Raw genomic sequence first — 23915 nt, 5'->3', positions numbered from 1 at the left:
AAACTGATTTATCAAAAACAATAAATGTAAGAAAAAAGAAGCTACTTAGAGCTTTATTATTTAAAAATTTTGGCATATAAAAATCACCGAATGGTCACACGCTACTTAGAGCTTTTTTATGACATGCAAACTGTCTGTATTGGCAACCTAAAAAAAAAAATTCAAACAATCAATAACTGAATTTGTTAGTTGACCACCAAAACCCACACATCTGCCGCAGTTTTCACTATTTTTTGTGTGTTATTTTTGTATAGTTTTTGGGCGTTATGAGTTTAGTCATAATCACGAGTTGAGTAAATGTTTCAATGCCAGTATAACCATGGCTAAACACTCTCATTGCATATATTACCCTATTTAGGGGTCTTCCATAAAGTACGTACAATCATAGGGGGAGGGGGGAGGTCTTCAAAAAGCGTACGAAAGCGTATGGGAGGGGGGGGGGTGTATCAATTTAAAAGTACGTGCTTCGATTTTCTAATTTATCACAATTAACCAGCTAATCAATAGAAAAGTTACATTCTGACTAAAGATTCTAGTTTGCCAACATAAAAAGATGTATGGTATATGGAGTAGAGGGTGTAGTTTTTCTCTATGCACACACATGTATGGGTGCCCTCAGAATTTTTTGATGTTCCAGATAGGACACTTTCACACATCGTGCAAACTCATAACTTAAGTTTGTTTATACTTATGCCAAATGAGCAGGCCTTGCAAAATATCGGGATGGCGGAGGCCTGTAAACAAAAAGCCTTAAAACGTTTACCCTCCCCTGCCCATATGTGAGGGCACTAATGTAATAAAATTTTCAGCGTTACCATCTAAAACTAAGTTTAAATTTATTGACAGATTTTAATTTTTGTAGAAAAATATTGTAAATTACAAAAGTTATGACCATGCAAATTTTCCGATCCCCTAAATGAGAGGGGTGTAAATTTTGCATGGCCATAACTTTTTTGTAATTTACAATATTTTTCTACAAAAATTAAAATCTGACGATAAATTTAAATTTAGTTTTAGATGGTAAAGTTAAAAATTTTGCTACGTATTTCCCTCACGTTTGGGCAGGGAAGGGGGAGGCAAATGTTTTAGGGCTTTTTGTTCCTAGGCCTCCGCCATCCAAAATTTTTGCAAGGCCACCTCATTTGACATATTAACAAACTTAAGTTTGCACGATGTGTGAAATTGTTCTATCTGGAACATCAAAAAATCCTAACGGGGCGCATGCACATATGCCACCCCTTATATACTGGCCTTGAGTAAGACCTGAGGGTCGTGGTTGATGGGACGGAGTCTCCCCCCCTTCCAAAAAAAAAAAAAAACGTGTCAATGGCGTCTCAAAATCTTCCAAATTTGACCACTAGGTTTTGCTAAAATAAAAAGCTTCTTAAATTAGCAAAAGGGCACAAAATTTGCCGTTGCCCCTCCCCTGGGTTTTACTCTTTGTTTTCAATATTACTGATCTCACTTAAGACTCGTTTTTTACTTACTAAAGAGGGGTGCCTGAAAAAAACGTCCACCTTAAGTATAGTTTATTTACACTTAATTCCTTATTAAAACAAATAAAAGATTTACATGGATTTCACCGGGAATCGAACCTGAATCTCCGTCGGCTACTTCCGCCGCATTAACCTCTCGCCCAAATACACACGTCCCTTCGAAGTATTTTAAATTTATTTAAATTATTATTTGCATATATTCTTGAAGACGTTTTTAAAATGCGCAGACAAAGGGCTTTGGGGTCGTATAAAGTATCTAAGGTACCCTCCGTCTTTTTTTTTTTTTTAATCAACTTTTTTATTGAGAAAAAAAAATAAAAGAGGGATGGGGGGGGGGGAGATATTTGGAGAAAAAAAAATAAAGGAGGGTATTTGAGGATATTTGAGGATTTGAGGATTTGAGGAGGGTATTAAGGAGGGTATTTGAGAAACGTACGTACTTTTAAGGGGGGGGGGGATATAAAAGTACGCATGGCAACAGGGAGGAAGGGGGGGAGTCAAATTTCAAAATTTTTGGCGTACGTACTTTATGGACGACCCCTTATCATATTGTTGATTTATCATAATTTTTTGATGTATAAAGTTTGTATATATAACTACATATATATAAATATATTTCATATAGCATATATATACAAATGCAGTTCATATGTATAAAGTGCTATATATAAAGTGTTGTACACTTTATATATACATAAACACTTTTATATAACAACCATATTAGACCTTTTTTACTACTATAGTGATTGCCATTTTGTCGTCTGCTGTTTTTGTTTAGAAAAAGTATATTTTTTCATTAATTTTAATTAGTACTTATTTTGGTCCTATAAATAATAGTTATCGCAATTATATTAAAGAACTTTAATATATGTATAAAAGTCTTCTTCAATATCTTGTTTATTTGAGCTAAATGTTATTGAAGTTCGACAAGAGGTTCAAAAACCACTTTAGTCTTGATAGTGATATTGATAGCAAAGAAAATGAAGTTATTGACATTCCCAATAACAATAATGATTACGAAGTAGAAGTTCCGATTTATCACAAGAAACTGGTCACCAAATCGACTGATGGTGAGCAAAGTCATGAATACAAAAACCCAGATATTTTAAAATAAATTTTGTCTTTAGGTGCTTCACCAACACTTGATCGAATCAATTTATCTGACAAAAATTTACAATTTTGGCAGATGCAATTGCTGGAGCAAGTGGAGAAAACCTCCAAAAAAAATCACTGAAGGGTTTGTTGAATACATCTCTTCGTAATCTGGAGAAAATTCTAGGTATTGTAAATATGCCATCTGGCACCGGACTGGCACAAGCAAAAGCAACTTTCCAGTTACTGACCATATGGGATGTTGCAAATGATATCATCGGTATGTGTTTTAACACAACAGCGTCAAACATCTCAGAAGAGATGTATCCAACAACCCCTCCATTATGGATACATTCATTGCCACTTATTAAGTAACAAAAAATGTGCATTCTGAGTACGATAACATCTTCGGAAACCACACAAAAGTTGAAGGGATCTTAAATCAATTATATCAACAAGTCTTGATATTTATTAAATTTATATGGAAAATCTAGGCTCAATAAATATCAAGACTTGTTCATATAATTTAGTTTCAAAAGCTTTAGAGAGGGCTCGCAGAATACTAATTGGACGGTAGTTCAAAGTATCTGTTAGGTCATTTTTCTTAAAACAAGGTTATAACATCAGCCATTTTTAGAAATGACGGAAATTTACCATCATTATATGGTAATATTATTTATGCTATCTGTAAGACTGTCCCAAAAATGAACAATATAATATTTTAACATAAAAGTTGGTATATCACCACCACTCAACGCCGTTAATGCAAGTTCTCAAACTTTTTTGTCTTGCTTGTTCTCGGTGATAACAAACATATTTTTTTCCGGTCTGCAACATCTGTTTAGATATTGTTTAAAACTTAACATATCTTTTGCGATATAGTAAGAAAATATGTAGTAAAGAAACACAATACTTTGTTGAATATATATATTTTTTGTTAGACTTTACTTAATTATTAGACGTAATATATTTTTTTATATCATGAATAAAAATTAATTTTTGATAACAATAATAAATCTTAATATTGTATAATAATCTTAATATAATATAATATTATTAATCATTATTATAATAATATTATATTATAATAATTATATTATTATAATAATATTATATATAATAACATTATTATAGTAATAATGTTATTAAATAATACTATATATCATATATACATATATATATATATATATATATATATATATATATATATATATATATATATATATATATATATATATATATATATATATATATATATATACATATATATATATAAACAGTGCTCGAAGTGAGGCGGGATGGGGTGGGATGGGGCGGGATGCCATCTCGTTACCTTTTTAAATTTTGAAAACCATCCCACTCCTTTTTTAATGCATATTTTGGGGTGGGATGCCATCCCGGTACATAATAAACTAATGAAAATTTTATTTTATTTTCCTCCTATAAATAAACTTGTAAAAACAATTTTAAAGTTTGCGGCAATATGCGAATTTAAATGAACTAAGCTGTTATTTAAAAATTTACGGTAGAAAGCTCAACAACTAAACCGATAATTATAAAATATCGCGTCTTTTCTTTTGTATTTTAAATAAAAAGTTACCAAGCAACAAAAAGCGACATTGGTTTTTTTTTTTTATAGCTTTCTATTCACTCACTGACGAGTCCGTATTTTTTTTTTGTGGAGGCCAAAACTTCACAGCGCTTTTTGAAGCAATTCTTTTGATCGTACAGCCCTGAAGTTTTACAAATAATCTTTTGCCGACTAACAATAGCTATATTTGTTACGTTTGATTCAATAAGTATTTTAGATTTACGATGCCCCACCTCCCCTTTGGTTAGATCTGGAACTCCGAAAAAAATATCGGAAACCGAGAAGGCATCAAAAAGTGTTAATTATCAATATAAATTTAATTAAAAATTTTACAAATATTCCACTTGTTAATTTCAGACAAATAAAAATGCGTCCAAAAAAAAACAAATACATCAACCGAGAAGAAGACCAAACCAACATTTAAATTAATAAAAAAAAAATATGCTCCAAATATTTTTGTTAATTATTATATACAGAATTCAAAATAAATTTTTATTGAATATTATTCATATGATTATGAATAATATTCAATAAAAATTTATTTTGAATTAAGTGTAATAATTCAATAATAATAATTCAATAAGTGTAATAATTCAATTTTATCAAGACTAAAAAGTAGAAAATAAAATAAATAAAAACTTTTTAAAAATAGCTTTCTATTCAATCGACTAAAAAGTAGAAAATAACTTTTTTCTGTTTCTGGTACTCGTGGAAATCATGTACTTAGTAATAATCACTTTTGTAAAGCCAATACTGGAAGACATTGAAGGCAATTCATGTACGTATGTAAACAAACAAACTCATTGAAGTAAAGGAATAGAAAGTTTGGCGCCCTTTTAAGTCAGATGCTTTCAAAATCAAATTCGTTTTAAAAGTATATAAAGCTAAAGGCGCCAAACTTTCTATTCCTTTACTTCGATGAGTTTGTTTGTTTACATACGTACATGAATTGCCTTCAATGTCTTCCAGTATTGGCTTTACAAAAGTGATTATTACTAAGTACATGATTTCCACGAGTACCAGAAACAGAAAAAAGTTATTTTCTACTTTTTAGTCGATTGAATAGAAAGCTGTTTTTAAAAAGTTTTTTTTATTTATTTTATTTCGTTAAAGTATCATTAGAGTTTTTTTTGGTGAAATAAAATATAGTACACAGTAGATTTACTCAACATTAAATGTTATGATTTAAAAAAAATGTACTTATTATAAATATGGATAAATGGCTAGCAAGCGGAAGGAAAAGAAAGTTAAGCAGTGATAGTTCTAAAAGTAATTTGGAAAATGACATGAAATAAATCTCAAGGAATAAAATTGGCTAGCGAGTGGACGCTTGGTAACGTTAAGGAGTATGGCGAAACAAAAGAAAAAAAATAACAATCAATGAGGAAAAAGCTTTCAAGCCATAAACTATAAATTGCACACGAAAAAGCTTGTAAAATTATTTCTCAGTCCCAAAAAAACACCATAGAGATGTTTAGTTCAAAAATGCAGATCAATCAGCACGAAACTACCTACCGCATATTTCGCACTGTTTATCACATTGCAAAAATGAATCGTCCATTTTCTGATTTGAAAGAACTAATATTATTACAGGTAGAAAATGGTTTAGACATGAGACGTATTTTACAATCTGATCACGCATGCGCTGATATTGTTTATCATATTTCAAATGAAATGCACACTAAGCTAACTTAAAAATATATTCTTCATAACGATAATAAAGTAGGGTTTATGATAGACGAATCTACCACGATGAGCAAAAAGTCTGCTCTGTCAATCTGCTTGAGAGTGAACATTCCAGAAATAAATATTGTCAATAGTATTTATTTTGATCTTATCGAATTAACAAATACAGAAGCCTCGTCTATTGCAAACTCTTTTATATGTGCTTTACACGATTTTGGTTTTGACAACAATTTTTTACTACGTAATTGGGTGTCTTTTCTCTAATCAACATCATTTACTATAATCTAACTCTAATCGGTAATTGTAGCAATCACCGATTAGAGTTAGATTATAGTAAATGATGTTGTGCGCGATATCTTACCAATTTGTCACATGAAAAGCTTTTTTGATAAATTATATTCCATTTACAGTGCATCTCCTAAAAACAAAAAAGAACTGGAAACTGTTGCTATGGCTTAAAGTGTAAAACTAAATTCCATTGGACGAATTCTAGGCACTAGATGGGTGTCATCTAGCGCTCGATCTGTGATGGCTGTTTGGAATAGTTATGCAGCATTGTATCAACACTTTCATGAATCTTCATTGGATTTAAGGCATAATGAAGGAGATCGAGCCCAATATGCAGGTCTTAAAAATAAGTTATGTGATATCAATTTCATACTCAACATGGGACTAATGCTAGATGCTTTATATGAACTAGAACATCTTTCTAAAAGATTACAAGATAGGCAAACTTCTTTATATGATGCACATCGGCTTATCACCTTAAAATACCATATATTTCAATCAATGAGAAATAATTTAAGTGAATATTATTCGCAAACGCAGCTTGCAGCAGAAAAGTTTGAATTTAAAGGCGTCAAACTACAGATCGGAAAAGTTTCTAAAATTAATCAAAATGAATTTTTTAGTAAACTAAGTGAAAATCTTGATTCTAGAATGTTTACAGCTAGAGCTGCGCATAAATCTTTATAAGACAAAGAAAATGATCCAAACAAAGAAAAATACGATGATTTAATAAAAAATTTACAAATTTTTGATAAGCCACAATGGTTTGCAGACCAAGATCCATGTTTTGGAGATAACGATATTAGACAATTAGCAAAAACTTTAAATATTTGTGAAATTACGGCAATCCAAGGGTTTCGTGAATACATTTCCACTGGTGACTGTAATAAAACCCCTAATGATCTTCAGCCTCTGAGAACTGCTATAAATACCTTGATTGTTTTAACAGCTGAATGTGAGCTTTCTTTTTCTACTATGAATATAATCTTATCTTCCTTGCGAAACTCTTTATTAATAAAAACTGTGTCGAGTTTAATGATCATTTCATTAGTAGGTCCACCAATTACGCATTTCGATCCAAAGGATTATGTCATTAATTGGTTTGGGAAAGGACATCGCGATGCTAATTTTATGAATTGTGAAGCGCCGGCATTAAAGTCTATAAATGAAAGTGAAACATTTTGGAAGATGTTTTTTGATTGCTTAATGACGTTTGATGTGAAACTCAACTCAATCTTTTACGGTGACAGTCTCTTAAGAATATAACGGACCTCAAGTTGTTTTTTTAATATAGGTTTTTTACTATAGGGATACTCTAGGGATTTATAATTCCTTTATTTAATCTACACAAAATACGAAATCTATAATTTTAGGATAAGTGGGATGGTGATTAGAAAATATTAAAAATCATCCCGCTACCTTTTTTTTCCCACTTCGAGCACTGTATATATATATATATATATATATATATATATATATATATATATATATATATATATATATATATATATATATATATATATATATATATATATATATATATATATAAAGGGTGTTTTTTTTAGAGGTATAGAAATTTAAATTGCAATAAAACAACGATGGATTATTCGATTGACAAGAGTTTTTTTTTATTGGAAAGATAATTTTGTGGCATTACATTTTAAATATAATTTCTGGAATATGACCGCCACGGCTGGCTCGGTTGTAGCCCAATCTGGACGTCCAATTTTCGATGACTTTTTCCAACATTTGTGGCCGTATATCGGCAATAACACGGCGAATGTTGTCTTCCAAATGGTCAAGCGTTTGTGACTTATTCGCATAGACCAATGACTTTACATAGCCCCACAGAAAGTAGTCTAGCGGTGTTAAATCACAAGATCTTGGAGGCCAATTCACAGGTCCAAAACGTGAAATTAGGCGGTCACCAAACGTGTCTTTCAATAAATCGATTGTGGCACGAGCTGTGTGACATGTTACGCCGTTTTGTTGAAACCACAGCTCCTGGACATCATGGTTGTTCAATTTAGGAATAAAAAAGTTTGTAATCATGGCTCTATACCTATCACCATTGACTGTAACGTTCTGGCCATCATCATTTTTGAAGAAGTACGGACCAATGATTCCACCAGCCCATAAAGCGCACCAAACAGTCATTTTTTCTGGATGTAACGGTGTTTTGACATACACTTGAGGATTATCTTCACTCCAAATGCGGCAGTTTTGTTTGTTGACGTAACCATTCAACCAGAAGTGCGCTTCATCGCTAAAGAAAATTCGCTTATGAAAATCGGGAACAACGGTAATCTCGTTTTGGGCCCATTCGACGAATCTACGCCTTGCTTGATGATCTTTTGGCTTCAATTCTTGCACAAGTTGGATTTTGTAAGCACGCATACCAAGATCCTTCCGCAAAATCTTCCATACAGTGGATGGACACAGATCCAATTCCTGTGCTCGATGGCGGATAGACTCATTCGGGTCTTCCGCAATGCTACGCTCTACAGTAGCAATAGCTTCTTCTGTACGCACCGTACGGCGTCTCTGGGGATGCGAGTTATCAATAAGAGTAAACGTGGTGCAAAAACGTTCCATGGTTAATCGAATTAACTGCTCTGATGAATGATTTTGTCGAGAGTAAAATGGACGTAGAGCGCGATACGTATTCCGCACAGAACCATTATTTTCGAAATAAAATTGAACTATTTGCAAGCGTTCTTCAGGCGTGAGTCTATTCATGATGAATTGCCAAACCAAACTGAGAATAAATCACTTGTCACCTGTTAAATCGGTCGCCATCTTGAACAGTAATGCCAACTTAAAGTTCTATACCTTTAAAAAAAACACCTTTTATACATATATATATATATATATATATATATATATATATATATATATATATATATATTATATATATATACTATATATCATCATATATACATAATAATACTATATATATATATATATATATATATATATATATATATATATATATATATATATATATATATATATATATATATATATATATATATATATACTATATATCATCATATATACATAATAATACTATATATATATATATATATATATATATATATATATATATATATATATATATATATATATATATATATATATATATATACTATATATCATCATATATACATAATAATACTATATATATATATATATATATATATATATATATATATATATATATATATATATATATATATATATATATATATATATATATATATATATTTATATACATATATATATATATATATATATATATATATATATATATTTATACAAATATTATATGTGTAGTTATAACTACATATATTATATATGTAGTTATAACTATTTAATATGTAGTGTTACAACTATTTAATATGTAGTGTATATATATACATATATATATATATATATATATATATATATATATATATATATATATATATATATATATATATATATGTAGTTATAATTATATATGCACATAATCGTTATGTAGTGCATAACCATTGAATGTACAGTTAAGTACACAATCATTGAGCCATAATTTTTGCAGTATGCATACCATATTATGCATAATAACGTTATTATATATATATATATATATATATATATATATATATATATTTATATATATATTTATATATATATATATATATATGTATATAAATAATATTTATATATATATATAAAAAATATGTTTATAATGTGTTTACAACATTATTATTATGTAGTACATAACCATTGTATGTATAGTCAAGTACACAATCATTGTGTCATAATTTTAACAGTATGCATATCATATTATGCATAATAACGTTATTATATATATATATATACATATATATATATATATTATAACGTTATTATGCATAATATGGTATGCATACTGCTAAAATTATGACACAATGATTGTGTACTTGACTGTACATACAATGGTTATGTACTACATAATGATAATGTTGTAAACACATTATAAACATATTTTTTATAATATTTAAAATCTTTTATAATAAAATAATAATAACATTAGATGTTGATATTAAGAATAGTTGTATTATTTATATAACTGTTTTTAATACTAATTTGGAAAACTTTGATATTATTAAATTTGAAAGTATTGAAGTGTGTCTAAATAAAACACATTTGCACTAACTGTGATTTTATGAGCAGGAATTTTGTGTTTGTTTTTCAAACAATCTTTCCAGCATTTTTCTAAGTACTCTGACTGTTGTTGCATTGAGGAGGAATGAAAATGGGAAAATATTTTTTTCGAATTATTGGGGTAGTTTATATCAAAGAATACTACTCCATCTTCAACTTCTTTCCACCATACATTAACACCATTAATGCCTTCTACTAAATAGTCAGCTGATTTTTCTAAAAGTTTTTGATATTCATTGTTATTCTTTTCAATCCAAGTAAATGATATTTTTTTGTCATTAAATAGACTATGTAATGGTTGGTAGAATTTGTGAAGTATTGAAACACCATCACATAATTTTTTTCCTTCCTTTAAATATTTTTTGCTTGATTGCGGATTATTGTATTAAAAATAACATTATCTGAATGTTGATTAGAAGATGTTTTTGTAGACAGTTTCAAATTTTGAAACATTGCTTCTTCTTTTTCCACATTAGAAGTACGACCTGCGAACAATCTATACTGTAGTGGAGCATGGGATGTGATTGAGTGATAGTATGCACCAAAGAATTTTCGGTTGTTTTTTTTTTAAATTTGCTTCTAAATGTTCTTTTATAATCATTACACGAACAAATGTGGTATTTATTAAACGAAGAATACTGTGTGTTGATCTAGATTTTTCTGGCATATAAAGGATTTTTGTATTTCGCATAGAGTTAGTAAAAATTTAAAAACAAAGTGACCAACCTTGTAATGTTCTAGAAACCAGTTAGTAACTATTGTTAAACTTTTTCGATAGTTGGCAGCATTTTTTGCTTCAATGTCATTGAAAGAGCTTTTAATTATATTTTCTACAATTTTTTAAATCTTTTTTTCCCTCTAAATATGGCAATTCATCAAATATATTTTTAATATGGTTTGAAATATCATGCATTGGTTCATTATTTAAAATTTCATAGTGTAAAAGATTTAGTTGTGTTAAAGAAAAACCTGGTTTTTTAAAAAGAAGGGCAGGCAATCCCTGCACTCCGTGCATTTCATTTGCCAATAGCTCCTTTAATTTTTTGACTGATGTATTTAATGGAAGTTGAATATCTCTTTCATAAAGCTCTTGTTCAATCTGATCTTTTTTTAGACATGGATATAATTTGGTTTTCCTTGGTGATGCGGAAGTTATCGAAAAAAAATAAAAACGTCAATAACTTATTTATAAATAAAAAAACAAACTACTATTATATTTTTTTTAAATAAAGCATATATCTTTTAATAAAAATATATTATTTTTTATATGAAAAAACACCACCATCTGCAATTGATCTCAATTTTGCTCTGACGCCTTTTATATGCGACTGTAAAAAGTTTAAATCAATTTCTTGTAGTTTTAGTTTAATGCGATCAATCAAAACTTGCTCTGTTGAAGCTTGCCAATCTCCCTCGTAAACCTTCTGTGCCAAATGTCCCCGAAAATTTTCAATTAGTCGTGCTTGAGGCACATTTGGGGGATTGGATTCTTTATCAACGTAATAGACATATTGGTCCATCCAATTTAGAGAATCTTTAGAATAATGAGAACTTGCTAAATCTGGCCAAAATAAATAGTTAAAGTCTCCATGATACTTGTGAATAAATGGAAGAAGTCGTTTTTCTAAACATTCATTAATATAGATTGATGAATTGATCGCTACAGCCTTGGAAGTGCGAAACAATGGTTCGGACATACCACGGTCAGATATGGCTATCCACATTAATAATTTTTTTCGAAATTTCTCTTTTCCTATAAAACGAACATTTTCTGGGGATGTCTTTTTGTTGTTTGTGTAGTATCCAGAATTTTCAGGCTTGTTGTCCCCTGCAAAACAAAAGTTTTTTTCGTCATTGATGACTAGAAGCAATTTTGTGTTATAGAGTTAGTTAACTAGTTTCCTGCTTCTTTTCTTTGCCTTTATTTGTTGTTCTATAGTGTATTTTGGAGTCTTTTCACGTTTTCTACATTTAACATTCATTTTTTTTAACTGACGACCAATTGTCGATTGATTTACACCGAATTTAATACCTATTTTTCTCTGACTGACCCCTTTTCGATTGTTGACAAGTCTCGTTAATTCGGCTTTCTTTTCTCTAGTCCAGGATGTCGGACGACCAGGGTGCTTTCTATCAGAAAACGATTGAACAGTTTCAAGTCTTTTTAGGTTATCATATATTGTACTTCGAGCAAATCCTTCCTTTTCAAAATGATTTACGATTTTTTTTTTTTAATATTAGGTTTATTTACAAAAAACATTTTTAGTCGCTTTCGAAAAGATTCTCGTTCAGCTGCATTTAACCTCATTTTAAATAATTGTGTTTCAAATAATAAAGTTTATATTTTATAGAACGTTTATGCCTACGCATAAAACCACAAAAACTAATTATTATGCTCAAATAATGAAATTAGGATTTGTCCGATAACTTCCGCATCACCCGTTACTGCCAGCTGTAAGGTGTAACTTGCATTTATATGTTCTATACGATTTTGAAAGGATGTGTATGGACCAGCTTCCAGTTGTGCTGCTGGATTGTCACCTTTGAATATTCGTGCAACATCTTAAATAGGTGTTCCCTTGAATTCTAAAGGATTGTTCAATTGCAAAATGTCATTAATCCTGTGATTGCTATATAAAAGTTGCTGATCATTGGAAGGACATCTATCAAGTATGTATAAATAAGACTTTTCGACCTCTGATTGAACATTTATATCTTCTCCATACTTTTGTTTATATTCAAAGCTACTTAAAAATATGGCTGTATCATACATTACGCTAGCTGTAACGAGAAAGTGAGTGTGGTTAGATAATCATACCAAAACATTAAATTCCTTGTTCTTTCATAAGTTTTAAGTATATTTATCAGCTCTTTTTTAGTTAAGGTGTCATATTCATCTTTTTATTCCTGAATATTATCAAGAGCATCAACAATTTGCCTTTGAGAAAGTGCTTCTAGTTCATTATCGTTTCAAACTTTCATAAAAATCTCATGGTCTTTAAGCATATTTAGTCTTATATCTTTTAAGGAAATTTTTCTGTCTTCAATATGAACTTCTTTTTTTGTAATTGTTTAGTTTTCAGATGATATAAATACTTTTTCATATCTTTGGGGTACAATCTTTTCATCTGAATTATATGTTCCATCGTCCTTTTTTTTTTTGAGTAGCTGCTTTATTTTTTTATTAGTTGGCTCTCAAGGCAAAGATATATCTCTGATGTAAGTTTAACCTATAAATGAATTTAAACATGAATGACTAATAAAATTTGAAAATTTTGGCTTATTAATGATAAGTGAAGAAAAGGTAATAAATACCTCCGTTTTTTTCTTCTATACTGTATATTATTAATATTAGTGCCATCAAAGTATGTATTATCTGACATTTTTCTTTTTAGATTTAGTCTTTTTAGATCACAGTTCATAGATTCTAAATGTTTTTTCAGTACTTGGCCTCCGTTTGCGGGTGTAATACCTAAAAATTATTTTGTTTAATATTCTTGTTTTTTTATTGGTACTTATTACTGTTATGGTAAAACTAATTTATTAGCATAATACATTTATTATAAGTTTATTATTTTTGTAAATATACTATACCGCAGACATTTAAAATTATTACCTTTTTTGTTTGTCACAGAAAATTTATGTGCTAGTTCAGAAAAGTTTATTTTAAAACCATTAGGGTAGGATGAAATTTCATCCAAACACTCAACTTGTTTCCAAGAATATTTCTCAATAGAACTGACAGGGTTTTTTGCTTTTTTCTCTCCCTAAATTAGTGGTAGAAAAAAAAAACTTTGTATAAGCCTCACTATATGCACTTTTCAATCCTTAATCCTTCTCTTTAGTATGCTAGAAGGTATATAACATAACTACATAAGGAATGGCTAGTACTTCTCTGTACTTAGAACACATTTGTCATATGGATTGTTAAACGAGCCCTGTGAGTGTTTCCACATTTCGGAGGTTCCTTCTAGATGTGAATAGCGTTTTAAAGTATGTGTGTATGAATATATATATTATATATATATATATATATATATATATATATATATATATATATATATATATATATATATATATATTGAAATATACAACTTGAAATTATAATACCAAGGCCATCTGTTGCATTTAATTAATGTGTATATTGTCCAAATTATAAAAAATGCATACATCATTTATAATTAATGATCTTTTGAGCTGGTAAGAACTGTAATGGTGTAAGTTAAATTTTCCTCAATTTGATATTTATTAGGTTTTATTAGATTCTTTATTTGATTTATGTAGAAAAATCCCTACATACTACTTCAACCAGGGGTAACTCTGGTATAAGTCATTAGTTCATCCAACTAATGACTATACCAGTCCTAAATTTAACATAATGACGCATTGTAATTATAAATATTGACTTAACTCAAATCTGTTTTGAAGTTAATTCTTATTTTAACCAAATCATTTGTTTGTAAATGACACTTTTTATAGCTGATAGTTCTTCTTTTTTTCGCATTTTTTTGTGTTTCAAAACTATGGGTTAGGCGGAGCTTATCTCTATTGCTTAATGATGCAAGAACACCAAATGCCCGTAAAAAGTTAATTTTTTATTATACTTTGTTTTATATACATATATTATATATGTATGTAACACAAAGTGAGAGAGAGAGTACATTCTCTCTCTCTCTTTCTCTCTCTCTCTCTCTCTCTCTCTCTCTCTCTCTCTCTCTCTCTCTCTCTCTCTCTCTCTCTCTCTCTCTCTCTCTCTCTCTCTCTCTGGCACAGCAAGCCCACACACACTTGTGTAGTATATACAGTATGTACAAACAATATTTATTATATATAAATCTAAATACTCAGGTGTTTATGAATACTTATCTGCTGAGGTTTCGTATATAAATGCCTATCTGTTAAGGTTTCTTTCAATTGATTTTCAATATCATTTTTTATTTCATTTGCATCATATCTGTGTTTCTTTTTTTTATTTTGTGGATTAGGTATATTGATTTTCATAGCCTTTGTGAATGTGGTGGAAAATGTTTTCTAGTTTGTTCAGTGCTTTATGAGTTGCGATTGAAAGTTTTTTCTATACATTCCTCTTTTTTCTGCTTTATATTTGAACCTTTTACATTTGACAGGAAATTTTTCTAACACTAATTTTAATCTTTTGTTAGCTATGAATCCTTGACAGTGAAAAAAAGTTATGAAGCATTTTTGAGCTTTCTAAATTATTAAATCTTTCTTTGGAAAAGGTAAGCAAAATATCTTTCAAAGACAATTTTGACCTGGTCTTTCCTAAGTTTTTTAAATGGTTAAAAATAACCGGGCTTTTTTTTTTTATTTGTTCATAATCAATGTGAAAAGTAGGATTTTTTTCAATATAAATTTTGTATTGATGATTTAGCACATTTGATCTAAAAACTTTATAATTTTCATTTACTAAATGTTTGATTCTATGTTTTTCAGTTAAAGCTATATATACTGCAACTTTAGAGAAACCGCAAGTTAAAGGATCAGCAATAGACAGCTCTGACATAACAAAAAATTGAGTTAATTTTATTATAAATCTGTTGTTTACTTGTATTCTAAATTTGGTTAAGTAAATTTTATTCTGCCCGCTATTTTACATGTTTACATTAATCTATATTAATTTATAGACCGGAATTTTAACAAAATAGTTTTATGGCATTATAAAATAGGGGTGGTTCATATCACAGTAATGTTTAAATTTTGAGCTTAGACTTTTAAATAAACATTAAGAGGTTTAATTTTAAAAGTCTAACTGGTCGTATGTCAATTTGTGTGTTCTTCACACTCAAATTAATAAAAACTTTCATATAAAATGGAAAGAACAGATTTTAAACTAGAAATAACTAATTTTTTTCGACCTTTAATATGTTTGCAGACATATGACTGGTTAGAAATTAAACATAAGCTTAAAACTTATTTGAAAAAGTTGTTTTCACAATTTATTGTTTTATCTTCATTGAGAGCACCACCATTTTATACCAAAATATGGTTCATCAACTATAAAGCAAAATTTTATATCTAAACTTTAGTAATTAAAGAAAAAGTTGACTTAGTAGACAAATTAAAGCGCTCGAGGGAAAAAAAAAATTATTTGGGCTAAAAAAATGCAGTGAAACATAACCTTTTTATAAAAACGCAAAATTCATGTATTTTCCAGAACATGCATTAACGGCGTTGAGTAGTCTTTTTCTTATTGCTTAATGACTCTAATTTTCTTATTGCTTAATGACTTAATTTTTCAATATCATCAGGTGTAATTTGACAGAACTGGAAACTATGTGTGCACATTTAAAAAATTTTTCTTTATGTTTATTATACTGGAATGATCAATACACTTTTCGATAACTGCATCCGCTGGGTCTAAAGAGCAAGAAGATAAAGACGAATCTATGAAGCTTGTGCTACCACATGGCATTGCAACGTTTATAAAGTAGTTATAAACGTTGTAAAAGTTATTAAAAGTATTAGTTAATAAAGAGTTGTCAGAGATGATGTTACCGTTTTCAACTAAAGTAAATTTCCTGATTCATCTAAAAGAAAAGGTTTGGTTAACTTCCAGAGAGATATATCTGAAATTGAGAAATTTGCCCAAAGTAACTTTTCTTTAGTTTACAGTTCAAATTTACCACCATATTTCTCTGTTTTTTGTACATTAGCGCCAAAATATCAGTTGTTGAGCGGAGCATAAATGCTTTTCATAAGCCTTTAGTTAAAAAGGTTTTTATTACCTCTGAGTTTTTTAAACTTAAGAAGGGCATACAAATCTAGAATTTTTCTGACTCACTAGAAGCTTCTAGTGAGTCAGAAAGTTAGATACTAGTATCTAAATCATAACAAGAATTTAATTTGTTATGGCTGTTGCAAATTTTTTGCTTGAAAAATTTTTAAATGATCTATATATTAGTTTTTTAGGTAGTACATTAAAAAACGTCTATCTAAGCATTGTGTATATTAGTTGATGATGTTCCCTCACATCCGTACCAAAGGTATTCAAATGTTGAAAGCACAGCTTTCTATTAGTGATGATAAGATCTATACATGAAAGTTTATTACCGATTTAAAACAAGTCGATTGTTTAATTAAATTAATCCATTAATAAAGTTGAAGGAACTCTTTCATTATTTTATCAGAAGGTTGTATATTAAAATCACCAATTAGAGTATAATCTATATAAGATTGTAAAGTCAAGACCTCCATTTAGTTGATTGAAGAAATAATTCTGATTTTAAGGTATAGTTCTTTGATATTACAAACAGGTAACAATTTGAAAAAAAAAAGTACAACAGATATACACATGATTTTTAAATATATATAGGGAAAAGTCAGGTAGTCCCGGACACGTAAGGAAAAAATAGACTTTGTTTTCTATTAGTACATATGTACTAATAGAAAACAAAGTATCAAAAAACTTAATTAAAAACTTTTTTTTTTTTTTTTTTCACAATAACTATTGCAATAAAATAAATGAAAGAAAAATGCATATAAATAAAAATTACATACTTTGTTGCATATAAAATAAGAACGTTGAGACTTGCAGAAGATCAGATGATCTTGTCATCAAGAACCGCTTACAATCGCTACGTGTTTGAAACAATTTTGTAATGTGTATAAAATAAATAAGGCAGTCAAATAAAGTATATAAAGCGAAAGTTAGAAGTAAAAATTAACGTTTTATATAAATACTTAAAATACAAGACTTGATAGGTATAAAATGTATAAATTAAAGTAACATGATAGACAAAAATAAAATTAATAAAGCAAAATTTAAATATACAAGTATATAGTCAACCAAATATTTTTTATATAAGAATTCGTAAAAACATTATAAATAAATCAAAATAACTAAATTTAAAAATATATAAGTATGTTTTCAATTGAGAGAATGATATTTTTAAATTTCCTTTTAAATGCGAAAAAGTTCCAGTCTTGAGAAAAATCAAAATATTTCAAAACTATATTGTTCCATAGAAATGCCCTTCGAAAAGAAATACAAAACTTGCCTAAATTGGTTCTGAAAACTGGTTGAAGAAGGAAATTATCATTTCGTAAATTATATTTTTTTTTCTTTTAAGGAATATAAATGGTGAAAAGAAACCGGAGCTGTACGAGTTTTACATTTAAACATAAAACACAGTACATTAAAAATATTTAGTTGAAATATATTTAAAATATTCATTTTAATAAAAAGAGGCTTATCATGTGAAAAACGGTCTTTAAAATTAATAAGACGTGCAGCATGTTTCTGTTGGCGATGAAGAGGTTCTAATTTACTTTTATTAACACTACCCCAAGCCGCGTTCGCATAGTTTATGTGGCAATGAATGAATGAGTTGTATAGTTGAGTTAAAATATGTTTATTTAACATGCCTCTTGCTTTATATAATATACCTATACTTTTGCGAAATTTTGCAGGTAATGTTTTCGATATGTTTTTTCCATGTGAGATTTTCATCAATTGAAACTCCTAAAAAGTTTGTACATGTTGCTCTCTTTATTATAACGTCATCAATAAGAGGAGGAGGAAGCTCGAATGGAAGTAGACGTTTTTTAGAGTTAGAATGAAAAAAAGACCATTTTGTTTTTTCAATATTCAGAGAAAGTTTGTTTGATTTAAACCATTGAGAAATTTACATTAGTTCATTGTCCATAGTGTCGTTATGTCGCTATGAGATAAAAAAAAAAGTGTGTCATCAGCAAACATAACTGTCATCAAATTGGATGCTTCATAGAGGTCGTTTATGTAAATGAGAAAAAGAAGAAGTCCTAGTACAGATCCTTGAGGAACTCCGCAAGTTATTTCATATAATTGAGATCGCGATGATTGGTGAAAATGAACAAATTGTTTTCTATTGTGTAAATAACTTTTTATTAGCTTAAGAAAATTTCCTGTGATTCCATAATATTTTAGTTTTTTAAAAAGGATTTTATGGTCAATCTTATCAAACGCTTTTGATAAGTCAACAAAAATGCCTAAAGTAAATTTAGACTTTTCAAATGAATCTGTAATATATTGAGTTATTTTTAGTATAGCGTGCTCAGTAGAGTTATTTTTCTTAAACCCATATTGATTTTTATATAATATATTATTTTGAGACAGATGTTGGAAAATTTTGTTATAAAGAATTCTCTCTAAAATTTTAGAAAAAACAGAGAGAACAGAGATAGGACGGTAATTACTGACATTCAACAACTCTCCTCCTTTAAATATTGGTGTAACTTTTGCTATTTTTAACTGATCAGAAAATATTCCTTGATCGATTTAACATTAAAATAGAACATTTATATAGAACATTTTTTATGGTTTCATATGTCAATAGTTAATATCCACGTTTCCGCTAATATCATCATGACCAATTGCTTTATTTGACTTAAACAATTTAAATGCTTTATCAAACTCATCAAAAGATAATTCAAAAGAATCTAGACAAGACAGTAAAGGGAAATTAAAATTATTAATTTTTTCTGTTTCGGTTTAAATAATTTTAGCTAAATTTTTTCCAATTGAAATAAAAAATGTGTTTATTTTATCAGCTATCACTCACGGATTATAAAAAATTTCATCATTAATTTTGATGGCATTTGGTAAAGAGTCTGTTTTTGATTTCTTACTGCCTGTAATTTCTCTTAATAGTTCCCATGTGTGTTTTAAATTTTGTTTACGTTTTTCTAGTAAATTTATGTAATAACTTTTTTTTAACATTTTTCTTAGGACTTCAAATTTTTTAACATAAGTCTTGTAAATTGTTTTATTTTCGAATGATTTTGTTTTTAAGTTTTTAAGTATTTGATATACAAATTTTCCTTGATTTTAGAACATTTTTTGAAATCTTTCGTAATCCATGGCGACGTTATATCTTTTTTTTTTTAATATTTCATATTTCGGAAAACTAATATCATATACTTCAAAAAACGTTTTTAAAAACGAATTATAGACTAAATTAGCGTCATTAGAATCATTAATGTGATTCCAATGAAGTAAAGATAATTGTTCCTTGAATGCTATACAATTTGTTTCTGTGAAAAATCGTTTAATGAGAAGTTTATTTTGATGGAGTCTGTTTATAGAAAAAAAAATTGGAAAGTGATCTGAGAAAAGCTTAAACATTTGTTTATTGAATTAGAATCTAAAAAATAATAATTGTGAAACTTAATAATATACAAAACATAAAAGCAAAAATGTTAAAAAACAGACGTGTTTTAAAATTGGAGTGTAGCCCCGGACACATAGTTTAACCACGATTTTACCTCTTTTTTACCCGTGTGACACTAATATAATATATAATTAATTAGCATTGGAATGTTCTCAACACATTAAAAACAAAAATCGCCTTTAAAAATTGCCTCTGATTTATAGGTAATGAAAATGAAAATGTCATCATTTAGAAATATAAACATTAACTTTTTACACTAATGAAAATACACACACTTTAAAAACACTTTTTTCAAATCTTAGGTCTTTTTATTGGAATTAAACGAATTACTATTATGGGTATAAGCATTATATTAAATGTATTATTATTTATATAAAAAATGTGCTCATTTTTAATGCATAAATGGATTAAAAAATAATACCACCCTCCAAACATGTGTCCAATACCACCCAATCTTACCTCATTCAAAATTACTAGTTTTAAAACCAGTGAATTTAAGTATTACACAAACTTTTTCTAAATAAATATTCCAAATAAAAATCTTTAATCAATAAAAAGTTATTAGTTTACATAAAAATTAGATTATTTTGTGAATTAAACATGTTGTCACATCGTACTTCTGGTGGTGGGAAATAATACCTTGCAACTCCAGCCAATCGCTTCGGCATGTTATGATAGACATTTTGCATATGCCATATTTTCACTCAAATAATGTTTTTAAAGTATTTAAAATTGCATAGCTTTTTTGGCATAAGCTGCACATTTTAGCGTCCGGAGTTACCCGCCGTCTGGGGCTACCCGATTTTCCCCTACATGCTTTTTTGAGTTAATAATACTAAATTAATAATACTATGATAATAATGAGTTATTATAATTATAAATTAATAATACTATGATAATAATGAGTTAATAATACTAAATTATCATGATTTTAAAAAATTATTTAGCTTCTTCCAAGCTTATAACAATAACTTTAATGAAGGAACTGATTCAAATTTTAACAAAATTAGCACATCTGAATTTGAATACACTTATACCCAAACGAAATCAAAAACTTTGTAAAAATCGATAAAAGTAATAACGATTATTTGAATGTAATCCATATAAACATAAGAAGTCTAAAAAAGAATTATGAAAACTTCCTAAATATTATTTGTGAAACTGATAAATCTCTCAGCGTAATTTGCGTAACTAAACTTGGTGCTCACTTTTTGATTATGAAAATAATTCAAACCTCCATCTACCTGGATCTAATTATTTTAGACCAAAACAATAATAAGAGATCGTCCAAAAAACACGTACGCTAATGAGGGAGAGGGAGTTTTAAATGGCGTTATAAGATGGGGGCAGGTGTCAATTATAAAAGTAAGGAGACACTAAACTAAAAAAATATCATAAAATGTTGGGTAGGTAGGTTAAAAGCGTAGGTACTTTTTGGAAGGTGGAGGGTACTCAAAAAAACGTATACGAAATGCGGGGAGGGGGGGAGTTCAAAGTAAAAGCGTACGTACTTTATGGACGAACCCTAAGCGTGGAGGGGGAGTTCTTTTTTTCGTAAAAAACAATCTTTTGTATAAATTTCAACGCGATACAAGTGTTTCTGATGTAAATAATAAGATTTTAACAATTGAGTTGATCAACAAGAAATCAGAAAACCTGTTAATAAGCTGTTGCTACAGGCCACCAACTGGTAAAACTGAAATTTTTTTTACAAAAGAACATATTAGAGAAAACTAATCTAGAAAAGAATAAAAGCTTATCTTAATAGAGATTTAACCTAAACTGTTTTTATTATTGTGAAAATAAAAACATTAAAACTTTCTAAAACAATTTATTCGAAATGGGAACAATACCGATCAATAATAATTCCGATAACTCGATAATTCGAGGCAATCAACCGACCGACTAGAATTATAAATTTTTCATCGTCATTAATTGACCATATCTTAACTAATGATTAGTAGATTCTAAACTATTGAACAACGAAAAAATGAAAATAAAAAAGCGAACATACAATAATAAAAATTTAATCTCTTCTAAAGAACGGTTTTCATTAATAGACTGGAACCATATAAATTTTGATTCTGATATAATGATTCTGATATATTATCACAGCACCCTTTTTATAATATTCTATGAAGACTATGAGTTAAAAATTTTTTATTTTGTGAAATAATTCTAAAAACAAAAGAGATATTATCTCCTTGGATTTTTTAGGCCTTAAAAATTTTTAAAAATCAAGCAAAAACTATACGTTAATTACTTAAAATTTAAATTGGAATAACTTAAAATAAGTTATCAAACCTACAAAAGCTTCTTCAAAAAACTTTGCAAAAATGCTATATAAATACTATTTTGACTTGCTCAACAAACGCAAGCTAAATTCAAAGCGCGTATGACAAATAATAAAAAAAATAACAGGAAAAATGAAAAATAATTTTAACTCGCTGTCACTTACATTGAAAATTGGTAAAACTATATAAAGTGAATCAAGTGATATTAAAACAAAATTATCTAATAGCATTCCATACAAAGATAATAAACATTTTAATGATGTACAAACTCTTAGTAATTCAAACATAGATTTTATTGAGTTGACTTATGACGAGTTTGATAATGCTTTTAAATCATTAAAACAAAATAAGGCTTCAGGATCTGATGGCATTAATGAAAATATTATAATCGACTCATGCAATGTTATCAAAAACATTCTTTATAAAGTATTTAGAGCATCTATCATTCATGGATCCAGATCATCTAAAAATAGCTAAGATAATTCCTGTTTTCAAGACCGGCGATCATACTAATATAAATATTTATTGCCCTATTTCAATTCTTCCATTTTTCTCAAAAATTATTGAGAGAATAATGTATAATTGAGTCTATACATATCTTATTGACAATAAACTTCTTTAATAAAATTATTGAAAATACATGATTTGAAAAACATTTTTTTGTATTTAGTATTTGTGATCTTTTATAAAAAAAGCATACCTAAACATATTCAAACTCTAAGCCATTTTTTTATTCTTTGCAATGTTGAGAAGCTACGTTCAGCTCTGGTGACACTTACAGGACATGACTTGATAATTTGAAACAACTTGTGAGTGATTAGATATTGCACCTAGTCCCACAAATCAAAAACAACAGAAAGATCAGGAGGTAGTAATGTGACTCCTCCCTCATCTTTCATCCTTATACATTTGCAATACAATAGTTCAACTTTCGATGTAATTTCAGGTGCGGGTAAGTTTTGGATACTTATCTGAAATTGTCCAAGAATGACGCCATAGGCATTATTTATTGCAGAAAAAGTTTCAACAATATCTTTATGATTCAGTGTAATAATATTTTTTGGCATCAAAGCATAGATTTGAAGACATTGTAAATTTTCATTAAAAAAAC

This window comes from Hydra vulgaris, chromosome 08 (assembly GCF_038396675.1).
Source record: "Hydra vulgaris chromosome 08, alternate assembly HydraT2T_AEP".
In the NCBI taxonomy this organism is placed as follows: Eukaryota; Metazoa; Cnidaria; class Hydrozoa; order Anthoathecata; family Hydridae; genus Hydra; species Hydra vulgaris.
Note: the sequence above shows the minus strand (reverse complement) of the source record.